The sequence below is a fragment of the Saccopteryx bilineata genome, chromosome 2 (genome assembly GCF_036850765.1).
Source record: "Saccopteryx bilineata isolate mSacBil1 chromosome 2, mSacBil1_pri_phased_curated, whole genome shotgun sequence".
Taxonomy (NCBI): domain Eukaryota; kingdom Metazoa; phylum Chordata; class Mammalia; order Chiroptera; family Emballonuridae; genus Saccopteryx; species Saccopteryx bilineata.
In genome coordinates this window covers 138086422-138107826 of record NC_089491.1, presented here as the reverse complement: position 1 = coordinate 138107826, position 21405 = coordinate 138086422, and the positions used below count along the sequence as shown (strand labels likewise).

Here is a 21405-nt window from a genome sequence, read left to right as displayed (position 1 = left end):
GAAAAATACAAGTAGGCCCCTAGGCTTACTTAATTTTATCCAAAAATATTTTGAACTTCGTGGATTAGTCTGCGGGCCACACAAAATTGTTCGGCGGGCCGCGAGTTTGAGACCCCTGCCTTAGAGGGCTCAGAATAAATAGCCTTTATTTATTCTCCTTTGGTTGGTCTTTATTTATTTCCATATGATGATTATACTCATTTTACAGAAAGGGAACTTGTAGAGATCAACTTTTGAATGGGCAGAGCAAGGTTTTCAACCTGATCTAATTCCACAGTCATGCCATGAACCATTACCCCCATGCAGGCAGATATCAAAGGCTTTTGCTTCACTGTCCTCTGCTAACCCTGATTTTTACTGTTGGAGTACTTTTATCTTTCCTTAAAAGCAAATGACTCCAAGGACAATGCTGTTAGTCTATATGCCTGCTGGTTTAGCAGGAAAGGTCAATTCAGATGCATTACTAAGAGTCTCAGGAGATTCCCAGAGTTATAATGGCAACCCTTATTCCATATTTCTTTACCATGAATTGAAAAAATGAACAAGTCTAGAGCCCAGTAGGTGGTGAAATAGTTCCCTGTGTTGTTACTAATTCATGGACCACAGTGGTGCCACACCCCAAAGACTGGATTAGAGCACTTGACTTACTGAATGTCGGCCCTATGTAACTTTAAAGGATTTAAAAATAGCATGCTAGCCTGACCAGGCGGTGGCGCAGTGGATAAAGCATCGGACTGGGCCGCAGAGGACCCCGGTTCAAAACCCCGAGATAGCCAGCTTGAGGGCAGGATCGTAGACATGACCTCGAGGTTGCTGGCTTGAGCCCCACATATGAGAAAGCAATCAATGAACAACGAAGGTGCCACAGTGAATAATTGATGCTTCTCATCTCTCTCCCTTCCTGTCTGTCTGTCTCTGTCTAGAAAGAAAGAAAGAGAGAAAGAAAGAAAATAAAAATAGCATGCTAACTCCAGGATGCAGAATTTTAGCATGTGCATAATCACAAATTTAGAGGAGGGGTAATTCACCAGTATGATGATGCTCAGAGGTCACGAAGGAGAGTTGATTTAAAGAAAAGAAGCATTTTGTTTTAGTTGCTACAATTTATTTGTCATTTTGTCCAGTTCTAAATGGAGTGAAGTTGGCCCTGGCCGGTTGGCTCAGTGGTAGAGCGTCGGCCTGGCGTGCAGGAGTCCCAGGTTCGATTCCTGGCCAGGGCACACAGGAGAAGCACCCATCTGCTTCTCCACCCCTCCCCCTCTCCTTCCTCTCTGTCTCTCTCTTCCCCTCCCGCAGCCAAGGCTCCAATGGAGCAAAAGTTTGCCTGGGTGCTGAGGATGGCTCTGTGGCCTCTGCCGCAGGTGCTAGAATGGCTCTGACTGTGGCAGAGTGATGCCCCAGAGAGGCAGAGCATCACCCCCTGGTGGGCATGCCGGGTGGATCCCGGTTGGGTGCATGCGGGAGTCTGTCTGACTGCCTCCCCATTTCCAACTTCAGAAAATAAATAAATAAATAAATAAATAATAAAAATAAATAAATAAATGGAGTGAAGGTGTCAAGAGAAAGGCCTCAAACTCACATATATGTTCCTCTCCGGTCCACAGAAACTCTGAACTTTTGTGACAAAACTTACAGGAGCCCTTCTGTGTAACATGAACTGCCGTGTATTGAAATAGATGTAGAGAAATACCCAGAGGCAGGGTCCATGCTTAGCGTTCAGACCCAGTTCTCCAAAAACCTCACATGGGACATCTTTTACTGTCACTGGTGTGCTGACTGAGTGATTTCTCCACAGAGGCTCTAGAGAGGCGGCGGTGTTCCTCACTACTCAGACACACACCCGAGCGTCCCAGGCTACACCCTTCGACAGCTGTCCCAGGAAGCCAGCAGTCCTTGGCTCAGCAGAGGCTCCTGCTCAAGAATGAGAGGCAGGGAAGACATCAAGAGAGTGCAAACCCACCGCTGGAATATGCAACAAGGAAGAGGAGACTGTTTACTTTCATTTCAAATGTTGATCCAGGAAGGAAAGTAAAGATTTTACATTTCTTACATTTTTTTTTTTTGAAAAGTAGCTCAAGATACAACATCAAAGGAAACATTGGGAACATTTTCAGGTTTCAATAATGTCTGCAAAAACACTGCAGTATGTGAAAATAAGAAAAAGAAACAGAGAAACTGAGCTAGGGAGACAGGAGAGGAAGGGGAGAACGATGTTTCCCCTTTGATAATAAGAAAAGGAAACTGAGTAAGTAGGATGTGCACGCAAAAGAGAAAGCACAACTTGCAGATTATCTAGACAAAAGAAATGTAAAACTTACAGAAATTCTTCCTTCATTTTCTTGAGAAAGTATTTTTAGATTTCTTTCAAGTATAGTCACGGTAATACTAGAGGAAAAAAATAGAAAGTGAAGGGTGTTTATGGATATGATATAAATACACATACCTTATATCACATACATAAACATACTTTATCTATATAGCATATGCATAGCTTAATTTTTTTAGTACAAATTCAGAATGGCATTTTCAAAACTAGCCCTTAAATATAGAATAAAATTTCTAGCACTTAAAATATATGTACTTTTTTTTCTTGTATTTTTCTGAAGTGAAGGCAGGGAGGCAGAGAGACAGACTCCTGCATGCACCTGATCAGGATCCACCCGGCATGCCCACCAGGGGGTGATGCTCTGCCCATCTGGGGCGTCACTCTGTTGCAACCAGAGCCATTCTAGTGCCTGAGGCGGAGGCCATGGAGCCATTTTCAGCACCCGGGACAACTTTGCTCCAATGGAGCCTTGGCTGCAGGAGGGGAAGAGAGAGACAGAGAGGAAGGAGAGGGGGAGGGGTGGAGAAGCAGATGGGCGCTTCTCCTCTGTGCCCGGGTTGGGAATCAAACCCAGGACTTCCACACACTAGGTCAACTCTTTACCACTGAGCTAACCAGCCAGGACAACATATGTACTTTTTAACTGTGAATTATTACATGGCTCAGTTACCTTGTTCAATTATATCATCACCCCCCATCAAAAAGTTGTATTTGGAATTGGTGTTGGCCTAGATGTTCTTGGAAGCATTTTTAGCAGATACAGTCCCTTTTTGATTAAAGTTTGCAAAGAGAAAAAGATAATGCTAATAAAATATAAAATGATGATACTGCACATAAAGGATTGTAATTCAGAGCTAGGAGAAAGGCAGAAATCTTCCTTAGAAGGTCATTTTTTTCCCTTCAGAAAAGTAAACACAGGCACATTCAGTCCAGAGTACCATAACTTCTCACCCTCTGTGTGGTGGGTGGGGGAGGGGAAAGGAGAAGGAGAGGGAGGAGAAGGAAGGAGGGGTTCCAGAGGAGAGAGAGAATATGAGTGCAATGGTGGGAAATCTGAGGAAGCAGGAATGCAAACAGAAATTCTGTGCTATGGATACTGAGGCTGGACCGTGGAGTGAAACTTTCAACAAAAACTTCCATTTTGAGCTGTCACCTTTAAGGGGCATCTGCTGTGCATTTATGGCAGTGGTACTCTTGGTAAAGGGAGCAGTGTCTGTGGTAGGGAAGTGGGGTGGGAACAGCAGCCAGGACAGGCCACGAGCAAATGAGCTCAGGTGGGAAAACCCAGTGGGGGCCAGAATTCAGAGTGAGAGGTGATGAGGAGAATATAAGCCCTTGATGCAACAGATAACTGGTACTTCAAGAGGTCAAGGGCAATTCTTTCTGAACATGAAAGGTTTAGTAACAAAAGCACATGTAAACACTAGCCATGTCTCTCACTCAGCTGATTGATTCCACAAAAGATTTCTTATTTTTTTTTTATTTTTTTAATGTATTGTTTTTAGAGAGAGAAGAAGGGAGAAAGAAAAAAAACATGGATTTGTTGTTTCACTTATTTATGAATTCACTGGTTGCTTCTTGCATGTTCCCTGACCAGGGATGGAACCTGAAACCTTAGAGCATCAGGATGACACTCTAATCAACTCAGCTAACCAGCCAAGATTTTCTCTTTCCTAACTAGAGTTTACTGAAATTATTTAAAAACTAACATGGTATTAATGAGCAGCATTTTAGTTCCTGCAAAAATAATGTGACTGTTGTCTCGTTGCTTCTGTCAGCCACCACCGTCTCCCCCCGAGCCGGGCACAGCACCTGGCATAGCGCGATGCTTCGTGGAGGCCCAGTCAGACTGGTGGGGCTGGGTGGCACACGGGCCGGGCACACGCGCGAAAAAGAACGTGTGGTGAAAGGTTCTGGGGTGGCTTCCAGGTTGATTTCAAGATAAAAAAAAAGTCCAACCATTAGTAAACATGTATTTACTGTGTATGGAAGTAGTAACACAACACTATAGTGTATGTTGACTATAGATTTATTTTCTTACCATAGCTGCACTGCTCAGTGTATTTTTTGTTTGACCACATACTTCAGGATGTGAATAATAGCCAGTTTTCAACTGAATGACTTGTGGAAAAATACCGAGAGCTGCATAGAGGTACATTTCCACAACAGACAAAACTGCTAATACAGCATTCCCAGCATGTACTACAGTGAAAAATATGATGAGATTTTTCTAATGGGCATTTTTAAAAATTCCAACCACTGCTTATTCTGTCATCCTGACTCAGGATCTTTTATTTCATTCTAGCCTATCAATCTTACCCAGTTTCTCAACAAACATCTTTCCTGCTGCCTAAATACTGCAGAATATTGATTGAAGTCCTCCCCTCCCCCCAAAAAAAGAAGAGATAAATGCAAATGCAATCCAGAGCCAAGTTCATGAATGAACTTTCAACAGGAGCGATTATATAGTAATTTGTTGTAAATACAAATAAATGCATGCAATTATATGGTTGGTAAGAGGGAAAAAAAAGGAAGTTGATGAATTGTGCAATTTATCCACAACAGGATGAATTGAGAAGAGTTCCCGTCTTAAGGCTTCTATTTTCTTTTGAAATAGGAAAGAAAATTGTGTGGTGAAAACAGCCTGGGAAATTGTGGGCTTAGAGAACTGGGGTGGAACGGTGAAGTACTGAGGACGGAGAGAAGCAGATGACCAGGGCAGGCACAAGCAGTACTGAGCGGGATTGAAGGTCTGGCTAAAATTGGAGACAATTCATGCAATTTTCCCCAGCTGTGCTTGGTGGTGCATGACTGAATCTAGAGAGGCTGGGCAATAGAGTTTTGCCACAATTTAGATTCTGGAAGTAAAATGAAGATGGTAAATGAAGAGTTGAGTGTATGATTTTTTAAAGAATGGTTTAGGAGAATAATTAAAAATTATACAGTCTAGGCTGGTTAGGGATGGAAGTGAAGCTGAGGTGGGGAGGACAGAGAGAATGGAGGGGTCAAGGGACTGGAGCACTCATTATGGTCAAAGAGTAAGTGCAGTGATGACAATGTTGAGGAGGCCAACCTTTCAATAACAGGTGGTTTTCAGAGAGTGAGATATTAAAATTCAGTATGCCAGGATTGAAGCAGCTCTAAGTGACGTGGTCCATTATGTGGCCATTGGAATAATGGTCAATGAAGAGCTGACCTAAGGACCGTTGTAACCGAACAGACCGAGGAGAACTGGTGGGGATGAGTGTATTTGTTGAACCTTTTAGACCTCCAGAACATGATGGCAGATTAGGAGGGAGGGATGCAGGAGGAGAAGAACCCATGAGAAGGGAAGAAAGCACAAGCAATGTGGAGATGAGAATATGGGGAAGACAGATGACTAGAGAGGTTTGCAATTTGGATATTAGCCTAGAGTAGAAAGGATGAGGGCAGCTTGAAGTTGGTTCCGGGTTAGTGCAAAATCCTGGAGTGTTGAAAGCTTGATAACATGCTATTGCTAAAACCTTTGCTCCAGTTTTCAAGGAGAAAATTGGTAAGATAATGTCCTTGAAGAAATCTTAGCCTAAAATTGCAAATAGTTCAATCCTAGGACCTTATATTAGAAGAAGCTCTTGTCTCTTCCTATGGGTGAATTTCAAAGTACAAATTCTTGTAGTGCATTCAGACTCCCAACCACCTCAAGATATCCTCATTTTCAGCATCATAATGTTTGGTTTCATTTCACTTTGAAATGAAAATCATAATATTGTAGTATGGCCATAATATCATAATCATTTCTTCTCCGAACTTTTTAAATGCTATGTTCCCAAAGTTTCAGGTGTGCATCTAACCATGCTCAGTGTTACCATAGCTCCCATGAACTGTTCTGTGGCTACACCTGTACAATCTCTCCTCTTTGACAGAGGGATCTTTAATCAAGAGGGCTGTTTCTTTTTTATCTCTGTACCCTAGTAATTTGAGCTGTGTATGGCACATGATAGGCACACAGTATGTGTTTGTTGAATAAACGAAGCATGCAGATCAATCTACTTGCATCTGCATGCATCCTTTTCAGGATAGAAAAAAGTTCCTTCTCTTTGTACTTAGGGCTCATTGCTCTACTTGCATTTGGATTCCATCGCCTCCGGTCTTCTAGGAGACCTATGTGCCTGATTATCCCTTCCCTCTCCTGCACTGTCAACCTGCTGCATTGAAAACAATCCTTCCCTTTAGCTTTGGACTATCTCTAAAAATTACTCTCTCTGCCTCATCCTTGAGCTTCAGACCATGGTGCACAATTGCTTACTTGACATTCTACTTGGATATCACAAAGGCACCTTAATTACTGGTTCTTATTCCAATTTTCCCCTGTATTCTTACTTTTTAAAATTTATTTTTGGTGAGAGAAAGAGAGGGACAGATAGGGACAGACAGGAAGGGAGAGAAATGAGAAGCATCAGTTCTTTGTTGCAGCTCCTTAGTTGTTCATTGATTGCTTTCTCATATGTACCTTGACCAGGGGGCTACACAAAAGCTAGTGATCCCTTGCTCAAGCCAGCAACCTTGGGCTCAAGCCAGTGACCATGTGGTCATGTCTATCCAGCGACCCTGAGCTCAAGCTGATGAGCCCGTGTTTAAGCCGGTGACCTTGGGGATTCGAACCTGGGTCCTCTGCATCCCAGTCTGATGCTCTATTCACTGCACCACTGTCTGGTCAGGCTCCCCTGTATTCTTGAATGAAATCACTCTCCATCCTCATACATAAGCCTAAAATTTAAGTCACCCTTTCACTTCCCTCTCTTTCACTTCTGTATCTACTCATCACCAAATACTGACAGCTACTTCCTGAATTTGTCTAATCATCTGGCTTTCTATGTCCACCACAACCCATGCCCTCAACTACCACAACATCTTATCTGGGTTGTTGTGTTTACTAATAAGTTTTCCTGCATTCATTCTCACCCCATTAACCACCAACTCCAATCTCTGCCACACGGCAGGCAGTGCCACTTTGGAAATGAAAATCTGATACCCTTAGATTTCCCTAAACACCTCATGTCTTCCCATTGCTTTTAGGATAAAGGCTGAAATCTCCACAGTTACCTCAAAGGTCTGACGTAGTTTGGCTCCATCTGCCTCTCCAGCACACTGGGCAGCGTGGCCTCCCATGCTTGCTTTGATAGGACACACTTTCAGTTTGTCAAATGTGTCTAGGTCCACCCATCACAGGACTGGGCACATCTCTAAGGGCCATCTCTAATTAAACATACTTCAAAACACATTCTGAACCACTTCTACCAATCTGTGCCTCTTAAAATCTCCCCCATCTCACTAAATAAAAATTTTATTTATTGTGCTGATCAGTGCAACGATAATGAGGCCACGATGACCCTCTTTTTCTCATACTCTATCCAATCTTCAGCAAACACCATCAGCTTTACTACAAAGGATGTGACCACTTTTTACCACCTTTGTACCAAACTGGTCCAAACTATTACTGTAATAGCCTCTAAGTGGTTCTTGCTTCCCTCACCCTTGCTCCACTAACAGTCCACTCTCTATATATTAGCTCAAGTGATCCTTCTCAAAGAGTCCATCACTTCTGTGCTTAAACTCTCCAATGCTTGCCTCTCTCACTCACATGAAAGGCACTGAATGATTTGGCCCCATTACTCTCAATGTCATCTACTACCACTGCTCCACCCCATACACACTCAGACCCAGTCCCTTCTGTTCAAAAGAAACTCCATCCAGGTTGCAGCTTTCATTCTCCCCCTGCCCAGAGGGGACGCCCCACCCACCCACAGCAGCATGACTTACTGCTTCCTGTTCAGGTCTCAGCTCAAAGGTAGCTTGTTAGGAACACCTTCCCCCAGGTGTCCCCCATCACAAACCCACCTCACCTCCACACCCTGTACTTCCTATCCTGCTTATCACTTCTTTTTCTTCATAGCACTTATAACCACCTGACATGGTTTACATTTATTTGGTCATTTGTTTATAGCAGGGGTCGGGAATCTTTTTGGTTGAGAGAGCCATGAACGCCACATGTTTTAAAATGTAATTCCGTGAGAGCCATACAACGACCCGTGTACATTATGCATTATTTAATAAAAATTTGGTGTTGTCCCAGAGGACAACTGTGATTGGCTCCAGCCACCCGCAACCATGAACATGAGTGGTAGGAAATGAATGGATTGTAATACATGAGAATGTTTTATATTTTTAACGTTATTTTTTTATTAAAGATTTGTCAGCAAGCTAGATGCAGCCATCAAAAGAGCCACATCTGGTTTGCGAGCCAGAGGTTTCTGGCCCCTGGTTTATAGTCTGTTTCCTCCCCTAGCTAAAACATAAGCCCCACACGGGCAGATAATTTGTTCTGTACACTGCTGTCTGCTCAGCACCAGCTGGACACACAGACTGACTGCATGATGTACCTGTTACTGGAATGTTCTTGAGTCCATCTCTGCCTTATGTCCCAATCACCCTTCAGATGTCAGTTTGTCACTTCTTTAATCTAAGAAGCCTTCCCCAATCTTTCATAGTCAGTCTAGTCTGTAATTTAAACTCTTCCCATATACTTTTCTCTGTTAGCACTTATCACAATCATGATTTGGCATTTATGATATATTGATTAAAATTCTTCTCCAACTAGACTTTAAATTCCACGAGGGCAGGAACAGGATCTGCTTTTGCTTAATGCTGTATCCTCAGGATTTAGTGCAGAGCCCAGCAGTTAGGCACTCAATGGTGATGTTTTGAATAAGTGAAGAAATAGATCAGAGAACAAATGAATACGATCTTTTAGAAAAGTTTCTGACCTCCTTACTTCAGCAACCAATTTTTTTTTGTTGTTGTTATTCAGGACTGCTTTGTTTTTCATTGTATTTTCTTTAAATTGAGAGATGAAATGTCAGCAGGTGCATCATGAGTTTCAAGTGGGATTGCTAGAATAGTGATGCCCATCTGGACCACCTGTGGACCTTGTTTAAAAATCAGAAGTCCAAGCCTCACAGCTGAGTTGTTCACATAACTCTATTAAAAGCTATCAGACACCATTCGGGAAATCCACACTTTATCTGATTTTGTTTCTTCATCATTAGAAGAATGAAAAACAGATAACTTCAAAATATATCAATTCTGATGCAACAGGTAAGCTGTAGCCAGAAGCTCAGCATGCCATCCATACTCAGTGGGGAATATGAGCTTTAGAATATCCTTTGTCCTGGGTGGGTATGCCTTTAAAAGCAACCATTGTTGACCTAACTGCAAAGACTGTCAAAACTGAGTAACTACAGAAAGAACATTGCTGACTTTCTGCAAATGAAGGAAAAAAAAAAACCCTCAATAGTCTCTGTTTTTATTCTGCCCCAGATAAAGACACTCTTTTCTGAGTTTCAGCCTAAGATGCTGTAGGCACCAGAGAAATCCACACATCCGGAAGTTAAAAAAATTTTTTTTGCCAGCATATGGTGGGAAAAATAAAACAAATCACTACAAAAATAATTGTGTAGCAAGTTTCTCAAAGGAAAATTTTTATGGTACCATACTAAAAAATAATCACTTGTCTAAAAGTTCAACCTTTAAAGTTAATGTAATCTTAAGAAAGGGGTGTCATTTTTCAGAAGAAAACATAGAGACATCACCCCAATATTTTAAAATTAAAAATCTTGAGTACATGTTTGTTTCATTTGGAGACAAAACAAGCAATAGGCAAGGCTGAAATGTAGGACTACTGGGACATTTTGCTGAGGAAAAGGTAAATTAGAGTAGTAAATATGAGGTTTGAAAAACTTACTCTTTATTTAAAAAAATGAAAGCCAATTTTACTGACCTTATCAAAGTATACTAATGAAATGTATATAGTTATGGCTATTATTTTTGTCCTAGTATTAAATCTAGAACAACGTGGATGTTATTTGCCCTGGAAAATTAAGTGCAACATAAAAATTATTTGGAAAATAAATTTTTCCTATAGTTATACGCTGCTTTTTCAGATGCTTCCTTGGCTGGTACTAAAATTTCTTATAGTTCTTGAAAAAGTGATTGCTTAATTAAGCAATCTGTCTGGATAAAAGTTCCTGGAGACAATCAGTTGTAATATCCTTGTGTAAAAGACAAAATGATAGCACAGTTATGCTGCAAGTCTTGAGGCAAATGCTATAAATACACAGAGTATCTATCTGCTCAGTAGAGAAAAAGGGACCTACTTCTTACCCATAACTTAAAATTACCCATTCATTGTTCATTAATCCTAAGAAAGATGGTAGGCAGAACGATGTTAGTTTTCAGGAGTTAAATAGATATTAAGAAACCATTGTGTCGGGGGTAGTGGATTAACATACATTATCCATATATACTGACAATGTTTTGTTTCAGAGAGTTTCATTATAATTTTCTATTTTTTCTTTAATTTAAATTCCCATTGACAATCAATTGCCGTAAACAAAATTTTTTCCTAGCTCTTAGCAAATAAGAAGCGAAATTGATTGACAAACACCAGCCCTCAGAAAGATAACAATTCCAGCATGTAGGGTGCCCTACAGGGGATGGAGTCCCTCCACGCTCCAGCAGCCACCCTCATTCCTCACCATAGAAAATAGACTCTTACAAAGAGGGAAAGTGGCATCTACTTTACATTTTATTTTTCATTCTTATTTTTTAAAATCTAAGTAAAATACATTTTAAAATATTAAGTATATTCTATGTTCTTTCAATATACCACGTTGTTATACTTTTGAAGGGTGCTCCACCAGGTTATCCAGACCGTTGTCCCAAATGGCACCACTTGACACTAAAAGAAATTAGTAGTGCTCCATACTATTATTCAAAGTGCCTGTTTAGAGGAATTTAGAGGGTTCCAAACAAGTAAGCTGGAGTACTGGTTCCAAACCAGGATGAGACTAGGACTGAAACGAGTCTACATTGGAGCTAAAAAAGTGTAAGAAACAGACATATATCCAAAATCTCTGACAAGAGGGGCAGAGAAGATACACCCACTCCACAATACTAAATCAAAGTGATTCAGGATGGATTAGAATTTCATTTTGGAAGAAACTGACCATGGTAAAGAAGTTTTGTGTTTCCAGAATAGTTCAGAAAGGAAACTGACTTACAGGTTAAACTTTTTCTCAGAGCAAAATTTGCAGAGGAACTTTTCACTAATTAACTCCTTATAGTTACTTTAGTAACAAAGACCCTGTCCCAGTACTTTGTAAACCTTCACTATTAGAAGTGAAAAGAGGCCTGACCAGTGGTGGCGCAGTGGATGCAGCATTGACCTGGAATGCTGAGGTCCGCAGGTTCAAAGCCCTGGGGAAGGGGTGGGTGTCGAGGCACGTAGGAGATGCAAGTCCTATGAGTTGACGCTTCACACTCTACTGGACCCCCTTTTTCTCTCTCTCTAAAGTTAATAAATAAAATCTTTTTAAAAAAAGAAGTGAAGAGAGTAGCAATTTAAGTCTAAAGACGTTTCTCAGATTCTATGCTATTAAATTAGTAAATGAAGCAAGTATAGAGGTTTGACAACTTAAGGGAGGAAACTATATAAGTGATATCTAACTTTTGTTGTTCTAATTAAACAAGAAGGCCCTAAGACTGAAGTTGCTTTGATACCTTGGTAGCCTACATAAGCAAACCAATACCTAAGCCTGCAATGCTTCAAAGTTAAGAAATTGAAACCTAAGGACAACTAATTACAGCCAAACAACTAGGCTTTCCCAAATAATTCAATTACTGAAGCTATAGCCAAAAAAGTAGTTTCCTTGCTTTGCCTCTGTGTCTTTTCTATCAAAGTCTTTCCCCTAGCTTCTGTCTGTGAAGGTTTCCACCCACATCTGGATTGGTACTGCCCAATCCTAATATATTTTCCCTCAAATGTACTCTTAAAAAATTTAAATATGTATCAGTTTATCTTTCAACACTTCTCTGTGCAAATATCATCCAAAAAGAGAAATGAGAAGATTGCTAATATATATATTTTAGGTGAGAGAAGGGGAGATAGTGAGACAGGCTCCCATATGCACCCTGACCAGGATCGACCTGGCAAGCCCTGTCTGGGCCTGATGCTCGAGTGCCAAGCTATTTTTAGTGCCTGAGTCTGCCTGCTCAGACCAACTAAGCTATCTTCAGTGACTGGGGCCATGCTTGAACCAATAGAGCCACTGGCTGCGGAAGGGGAAGAGAGAAGGCTGTGAGGGTAGAGGAAGAGAATCAGATGGTTGCTTCTCCTGTGTGCCCTGACTGGGAATCAAACCCAGGACATTCATACGCTGGGCTGACACTCTATCCACTGAGCCACTGGCCAGGTCCAGGATCATTAATATTTATTGAGCATTTACTATGTTGCAAATGTCCCATGTACCATGTAAATGTTTTCTTATGTAATCTTTACAATAATTTCATAAGGTAACAAATGAACGTTCTCAGCTTAGGGAGCTTAAGTAACTTGTGCAAGTCCAATAAAAGAGGAGCAGGAATTTGAACCTAGGAACTCTGTCTCCAGAGACTGTTTCCCTCTATATGATACTAGTAAGATGACTTTGGCTAGCTATACTCTAGGTAAAAGCCATGCACCTTCACCTCCACTTGTAATTCAGTTTGGAAGGAAGGGGAGCTGCAATCCTTTTTAAAACTAAAACTAAATGAGACTTTAAGATAACTGATGGTGCACTAATGTACAACTATTGAGCAAAGCTCTGGCAACACCACTCTAAGGAGGATATAATTGCCTTCATTTACTTTTGCTGTTCATCTTACAATTTCCACATCAGTAATTGTCTTATTGGATAGCTGTTTTATAACTGCAAACTTGATCACCAATAATAACAATTACAAACAGCTAAGACTTTTTGTCCCAGGACTTCTGCTAAGGGCTCACATGTGTTAATCCATTTGATTCTAGTTTTATACCATTATGATCAGAGAAGATGCTTGATGATTTCAATCTTCTTAAATGTATTAGGACTTGTTTTGTGTCCCAACATGTGGTCTATCCTAGAATGCTCCATGTGCGCTTGAAAAGAATGTATATATATTCTGCTGCTTTAGAGTGAAAGCTCTGAAGATATCAATTAAATCCATCAAATCTAGTATGTCCTTTAAAGCCGCTGTTTCCTTGTTGATTTTGTCTGGAAGATCTATCCACTGATGTCAATGGGGGTATAAAATCCTATGATGCCTGTATTACTTGTCAATCTCTCCCTTTATGTCCGCCAAGATTTTCTTTATATATTTAGGTGCTCCTATGTTGGGTGCATAAATGTTTACAAGGGCTATATGCTCTTGTCGGATTGCTCCCTTTATCATTATGTAGTGCCCTTCTTTGTCTCTTACATCACCTTTATTTTAAAGTCTATTTTGTCATATATAAGTATTGCTATGCCAGCTTTTTTTCATTTCCATTTACATGAAATATATTTTTCTATCCCTTTACTTTTAGTCTGTGTATGTCTTTCATTCAGAGATAGGTCTCTTGTACACAGCTAATGTATGGTTCTTGTTTTCGTATCCATTCAGCTACGTTGTCTTTTGAACGGATCATTTAAGCCATTTACCTTTAAAATGATTATTGATAGGTTTGTATTTACTGCAATTTTATTCTTTTAACTATGTTCTTCTGTTTTTTTCTTTTTTTCCTTCTCCTTCATTTTCTTGTTAAAGCTGGCCCTTTAACAATTCTTGTAATACTGGTTTGGTAGTAACAAACTCCTTTAGCTTTTTCTTGTCCGGGAAGTTTTTTATTTCTCCTTCAAGTTTAAACGATAGCCTTATTGGTTAAAGTAGTCTTGGTTGTAGGTTTTTTATCTTCATCATTTTGAATATTTCATGCCAACCCCTTCTGATCTGAAAAATGTTTCTGTTGAAAAATCAGCTAGAAGTCTTACAGAAGCTTCCTTGTAAGTAACTAACCGTTTTTCTCTGGCCACCCCACAAAGAATGGGAGTCACAGACAATCTAATAAATAGAAACAAACACAAATGACAAATCTCAAGAAAAAGAGCTAAATGAAATGGAGGCAAGCAATTTATCAGATATAGAGTTCAAAATAATGGTTATAAGGATGCTCAATAGCATGAAAAAGGACATAAAAACCATAAAAAAGAACCAGTCAGAAATGAAGAATAGAATACCTGAAATAAAGAATACACTGCAACAAATAAACACTAGGTTTATTTAAAAAAAAAAAAAGGATAGTTTAAGGGACCTTCGGGACAATAGGAAGTGTTGTCTGCATCATATGGGTACCAAAAGGAGAAGAGAGAGAGAGAGCAAGGGATCGAGAACCTATTTGAAAAAATCATGACCAAAAACTTTTCTAACTGGCAGAAGGAAAATGACCAATTCCAGGAAGCACAGACAATCCCAAACAAGATGGACCCAAAAAGGCCCACACCAAGACTCATCATAATTAGAGTGGCAAAGGTTAAAGACAAGGAGAGAATCCTAAAAGCTGCAAAAGAAAGTAGTCATTTAATCCTTATAGCAATTCTTTGACACTGGCATGATTATGACAGGTGAGAAAAAGGAGACTTAAAGAGGGCAAGCAACTTGCCTGAAAGATTTTTATTTATAAAGTTAACTAATTTTTTATTGATTAATGTTATTTTTCTATCCCTTAGCTTCAGAAAAAGACATGAGGAAATTAAAAACACACTTGATGACCCTTTGGGTAGTCCACACAATCATATATCTTTCATATCATCACACTGATTCTACTTTGCAATTTAAGTATACTATTAATATATTTTTAAAATATTGTTTAAGTCTAATAAATCACTACTTTGGTATGTATAGTGTTTGAACATGTCCCATGGAGAAACTAGTTGAAAAAAAAAAAAGAGGTGAAATATTTATGGAATGAAGGCCCCATTCCAATTCCCCCAAACCCAACAGAAGAAAACAATCAGCCTTTTGAAAACTTTAGAGTTGATTATTTAATGAAACACATACACACACACACACATCTATTGTCAGACATAGGCTGGAATGAATAAGCTTTGATCTGAGTATGAAAATTAAATTCTCTTTTTTAATTGATTTTTTCAGGCAATTTCAATAAAATGATCAAATGCAATCAAAATATCATATTCTTCCCTGGAGCTCTCAAGTTCCCTTCCACTGTAATCTATGTTTGAATCCCATATGAAAACCCTTGGACTATAAATCCGTACCATCTGTGCCAAAATGACACTTGGTAATGCACACATACTTGAGGCAAAATTGAATCTCAGAGACTGGCAACAACTATCTTCCCTGCCCCCTACCCCACCTCCACAAAAAGTTCAGGATTTCATATAATGCAATTATAGTGAAAAGCAATTTTCCTTCATTCAAACATTTAAATAACTTGTAAAAATTATTTGGTTTGTACTTCACAGCACAAGTTGAACCAAGCACTCATTTTTAACCAATGTAGAACATCGCAGATCTTCTGATTTTACTTCACAGAAAATTAGTCATTGATTTCTTATGATAAATGAGTTCTGATGAGCTATGGTGAAGACCAAGGAAAAGTGAAAATGAGTTAGAAGGGCCAGTCTCTCACCCCAAGACTCATTTAGCTTGTCACTCCTACTAATAAATAGCTTTAGCAACATCTGGGGCTTCATTGATTGCTTGTTTTTCTCTTACCTTTTTGTCTTATCTCTCTGGCTTTGGTTTCCCTAGGGCCAGAGGTATGAATAAGAAGAGTTGAGCAGGAAATGTGGCAGAAGAATCTAACCCAGGTATAAAGAGCTGCCGGAGGAGCACTCACAGAATCCCACAACCAGCAGTCTTTCATTAGGGGACCTTTTTCATCTCAGAAAGAAAGGCCTGTTTCACTATTATATCTATGTGCCTAATGTCCAGCTCACCTTAAATCGGAAGGCACTGTGGGATGGGCTCCCATGAACAACTGCAATCACTTGTGAATTGTGAAATGCAGACAAATGTCTTCTGGATCTAAAAATGTCACCATTGCAGCCTCTAGCATACATAGAGTTTGAGAAACATAACTTGATTATCTTGTTAGTGATCAGGAACTGAATATCACCTCATCATTCACTCAATCATTCTTTTATCCAAAACCAAAAATTATTGATGACCTGCTATGTATTAAGCACTGTGCTAGGTAATAGAAGTAAAGAGTTCAAAAAGCAAAAAAACATTCACCAAAATATGTGGACCTTCACAGATATCTTTTCACTTCAGCTTTACCCAATTTTATGTGTTTGCTTAGGGAAAGAAAAGGAAAGAGATTTTATAGATGCTGAAATGCACAGTGGTTAAGAGCACCATCTCAAGACATATGTGGGTGGGTCCTATTCTATAAAATTTTCTATTTTTCCTAATAAAATTTTGTCCTTGTTCATCAATGCATTTCTTATAATAAGGGGGGAAAATCTGAAAATAAATATAATAAGAACAGAAAAAGAATTAGTGTAGTAATGGAATTAAATACTATGAGGTTAATTTAAAAATGGCTGGGAAGAGTTAGTAACATGGAAAAATGTCCATATAGTAAGTAAAAAATTATGTATGACCTATAATCTGGTTCACAGAATAAGTGAAGTCTTACAGAAATAATATTTGAAATTGTATTTGCCTGAAAATAACATGGCCACAAGCACCATGTTAAATAAATAGTTTGGGACAAGGAGTTCCATAGTATGTCAGAATATAGAACCATGTAAGCATGTGCTGTACTTATGGGCTCCCATATTGCTATCTACAAATCACTCTTCATTTCTATGTCATTTGGGTGATTTACAGAGAATGTTATATCTCAACATAGAGTTTGAATTTTTCATTAGGAGAATAAAAGTATCATTCTAGCATCTTTAACCAGTAAAGTTTAGTAGCTCTACTGACAAAGACAAAATGAAAATCCATGAAACAGTGCTCATTATCATTATATGAGTTTACTCTTACTTGATTGGTGTGGTTTCATTATATGCCACTGCTAGACCATCTGTTTTTATATTGTTTTAGAATTTTTAATTGGCATTTAAATGGAAAACCGAGTATTTATGTTTCATTTAAAAGGAGAAAACTAACACAAAACATTTCCTCATTAAAGTGACTATAATTAAATTAATTTGACAATAAGGCAAGTAATAGAGCATCCAAATATCAAGTAGAGAATCCAAGCTATTCAAAATATTTCTTGTGGAAAACTATTTATTTAACAAAGAATGTAAAACATTGATTTTTCTTAGTATACCGTGTATTTGTGTCTCCACCAAGATGCTGTCAAAGTGAGTTTTTCTCTAGATCATATAGTGCCTTATAGATATATCCCATCAGTCCCTTAATATCTTTGTGGGTCAAGGAGAAATACTTTCTTCACTTGGTATATAGAAAATCTAGCACAAGAGATCAACTTAATTATTTTAAGCAGTTGAATAATTCATTGGGAAAATAGAAATAGACTGCAGCTCACACTCTTCCTTTCTTTACATAAAGTTATAATTTTGGGTTGTATTATACATAGAGGGACAAAGCTGATCTCCTAAGTCACCACATTATAATTATGATTACTAACAAGAACAAGAATTAAATAGTGCCTTTTTATTAATATCTAAATCCTGACGAGGTGGTCATTATAAATATGCAAACATACGTACATAATCTACTAAATTCACACACACACACACACACACACACACACACTACATAGTATATTAGCATCATTTTACTGATGGAGAAAGCAGAGGGATTAAGTACTTATCTGTAACATAGAGTAATTCTTTGTTGAGAAACAGATGTAAACCAAGTCTGAAAATTGCTATGTTTATTGATGTTACTAGAGTGTGGGAAGAAACAATTTGTAAGCATAAGAAAAATTTTGCTGTGTGAAATATATGTGATGAATGGAAAGATACCTGCCTGGCTAGACAGTATTTATTCTCTGATTGAATTTAACAAAATGAAGTAAAAATAAGTAATGTTCTCTCCTTGGAATTTTTTTTAAAACCCTGTAAGTTCATTCATTCATTCATTCATGATTTGTTGTTTCTATTATGTGCCAGGCTACATATTGTACTTTATGATTAAGCCAGAGCTTATCATGTGGTTTATCTAGTGGAAAAATGCAGGAATTTTAGTTCATTTTAGTGCAATATTATAGATCACTGTTATGTCCCCAAGGCTAATGTCATTTTAGGTTGCATTTATTGAAGGATAGTATCTTAAATCATAGTATATTTAATTCCATTCTAATCTATACTATTGTGACTATAACCAATATTTCTATGTTTCACTCTAAAATAGATACAATAAACTGAAACACATATAATGAAGCTGATCGTGGAGGTTAAAAAACTAAAAATTATGTCATGAGTAAAAACCCAAGGGCTAGTTTAGAGAACAAGTGACTTAGGAAGGTCATGATAGCTCTCAAACATCGGAAGTACTAACATGTTAAAAGGGAATTAAATTTGTTCTTTCTAGCTTTAAGAAATTGAAAAATAGGTGAAAGATATATGTAGATATAGTTCAGTTCAATATAGAAAATCATATTTGAATCATCAGAGCTGCTAAAGATAGAGTATGTTGCCTCAGGAGTTAGCAAAGGCTGAAAACCCACTTTGCAGGCATATTGCTGAATACTTAACTACCCAAAGGATGGCTGAGCTAAATGACATATTTTTTATAAAATAATTATTTTTTTTCTTTGAAAGACAAACATCAACTTGTTGTTCCACTTATTGAGGCATCCATTGGTTGATTATTTCTCTTCTTTCTCTTTCTTTCTTTCTTTCTTTCTTTCTTTCTTTCTTTCTTTCTTTCTTTCTTTCTTTCTTTCTTTCTTTCTTTCTTCCTTCCTTCCTTCCTTCCTTCCTTCCTTCCTTCCTTCCTTCCTTCCTTCCTTCCTCCCTTCTTTCCTCCTTCCCTCCCTCCCTCCCTCCTTCCCTCCCTTCTTTCTTTTCTTTTCTTTACTTTTCTTCTTTCTTTCTTTCTTTCTTTCTTTCTTTCTTTCTTTCTTTCTTTTATATTTAGATAATTAAATTTAACAGGGTGACATTGGTCAGAGAACATAGATTTAGAGAAAACATCTCCATGTCATTTGGACAGTCGATTATGGTGTATACCCATCATCCAAAGTCAAATTATCCTCCGTCACCCTATATTTTGTTTCTCTTTATGACCCTCCCCCTCCCCTTCTTTTACTCCTCCCCCTCCCCCTGGTAACCCTGGCCGTAGAGAACATCTTATGAATTTGACCCCAAAGGCAAGGGAAGTAAAGGCAAAAATAAATGAATAGGACTACATCAAACTAAGAAGCTTCTGCACAGCAAAAGAAACTGACAACAAAACAAACAGCCGTCGGCCTAGCGTGCGGAGGACCCGGGTTCGATTCCCGGCCAGGGCACACAGGAGAAGCGCCCATTTGCTTCTCCACCCCTCCGCCGCGCTTTCCTCTCTGTCTCTCTCTTCCCCTCCCGCAGCCAAGGCTCCATTGGAGCAAAGATGGCCCGGGCGCTGGGCATGGCTCTGTGGCCTCTGCCTCAGGCGCTAGAGTGGCTCTGGTCACAACATGGCGATGCCCAGGATGGGCAGAGCATCACCCCCTGGTGGGCAGAGCGTCGCCCCTGGTGGGCATGCGGGAGTCTGTCTGACTGTCTCTCCCTGTTTCCAGCTTCAGAAAAATGAAAAAAAACAAAAACAAAAACAAAAAAAAACAGCCAACTAAATAGGAGATGATATTTTCAAACAACAGCTCAGATAAGGGGCTAATATCCAAAATATATAAAGAATACACAAAACTTGCAACAAACAAGCAAACAATCCAATAAAAAAATGGGAAGAGGACATGAATAGATACTTCTCCCAAAAGAAATACATTGGTTGATTCTTATATGTTTTTTAAATTGAATTTATTGGGGTGCCATTGGTTGATAAAATTATATAGGATTTGGGTATATAGTTCTATAATACATCTTCTGTATATTGTATTGTCTGTTCAGCATCCCTGGCTGATTCTTTTATGTGCCCTGACTGGAGATGAACCTGCAACCTTGCCTTATTCTGATGATGCTCTAACCAGCTGAGCTACCCAGCCAGAGCTAGATGACCTTTTTATTCCTTCCCAACATGAAAGTCAATTAATCTATAATGCAAGTTAGAGAAATGCAGGGCAACACTGAGTTTCTTTATCTTTTCAAAGTGTTTGATGCTATCAAAAATTTTACATCCTGAATGATCTTAATGAACACTGATGTTCAGAGAAAGTTCTTAAGTTTACTTTGTTATAATATGGCTGATATTCTCTTGACACACTCATTGCTCTGTTACTCACTGTATCAGTTTTCCAGGCTGGTATCATAAAGTGCTGCAAGCTCACAACAATGGAAAGCGACTGTCTCACACTTCTGGAAGCCAGAAATCCAAAACCAAGGTGCTGGCATACGCTCAGGAAGGACCTATTTCATGTCATTGTCTTTGCTCTGGCAGTTCCTTGACTTGTGACAGCCCAGCTCTAGTCTTCACATGCTTTTCTCCCTGTGTTTGTATGTGTGTCTGTGTGCAAATGTCCCCTTTTAACAAGGACACCAGTTATATGGGATTAAGGGTCCACCTCCTTCAATATGACTTCATCCTAACTAACGACCCTGTTCAAATTTGGGGGGAACAGAAACCAGTGACAAGGAGGCAGGCCTACACAGTTCATCTCTACCCAGCCTCCTAGCAACACTAACTGTCAGTTTTCTACCAGTAGAACTGGAAGTTCAAAAGCAGCAATGACTTCTTCCCAGAGTCAGAGGGAGTAAAATCACTACTCTCATCACTGATTTAACATGGCCTTCATAAACTATTAAAAGGGATTTGTCCTAAAGGAATATATCACTTTCTGAATTAAGTTCCAGATGATTTGGAGCCCAAGCTAATCCAATCTCAAAATAAATGCACTGATGATGGACCAAATCCTCTTAGTCTATCAAAAAAAAAAGAAAGAGATAGTGAGAGAAGACTTTATAGCACTATGCTTGTAAGGTCAACGTTATTTCTAAAGACAAAAATTATACCAGAGGCAAACCTCTTTTGTTATTCATTAAACTATGTGACGTCTAATGTTTATTTTTAATTAGAAACATGGTATTATTTTTGGATTC

General features: G+C 38.9%; 1 protein-coding gene across 3 annotated transcripts in view; it reads right to left on the bottom strand.

Moving 5' to 3' along the window:
* FAR2 (fatty acyl-CoA reductase 2) overlaps positions 1–21405 on the bottom strand; it is a 137659-nt gene that overhangs the window by 69010 nt on the left and 47244 nt on the right. Inside the window, exon 2 of one of the 3 annotated variants that reach the window (XM_066258029.1) lies at positions 2319–2385. The exons of the other annotated variants lie outside the window; for them this stretch is intronic. The gene's annotated coding sequence lies outside the window, so the exon portion shown is untranslated. The remainder of the gene's footprint in view (positions 1–2318; positions 2386–21405) is intronic. 3 annotated transcript variants of the gene reach the window in all.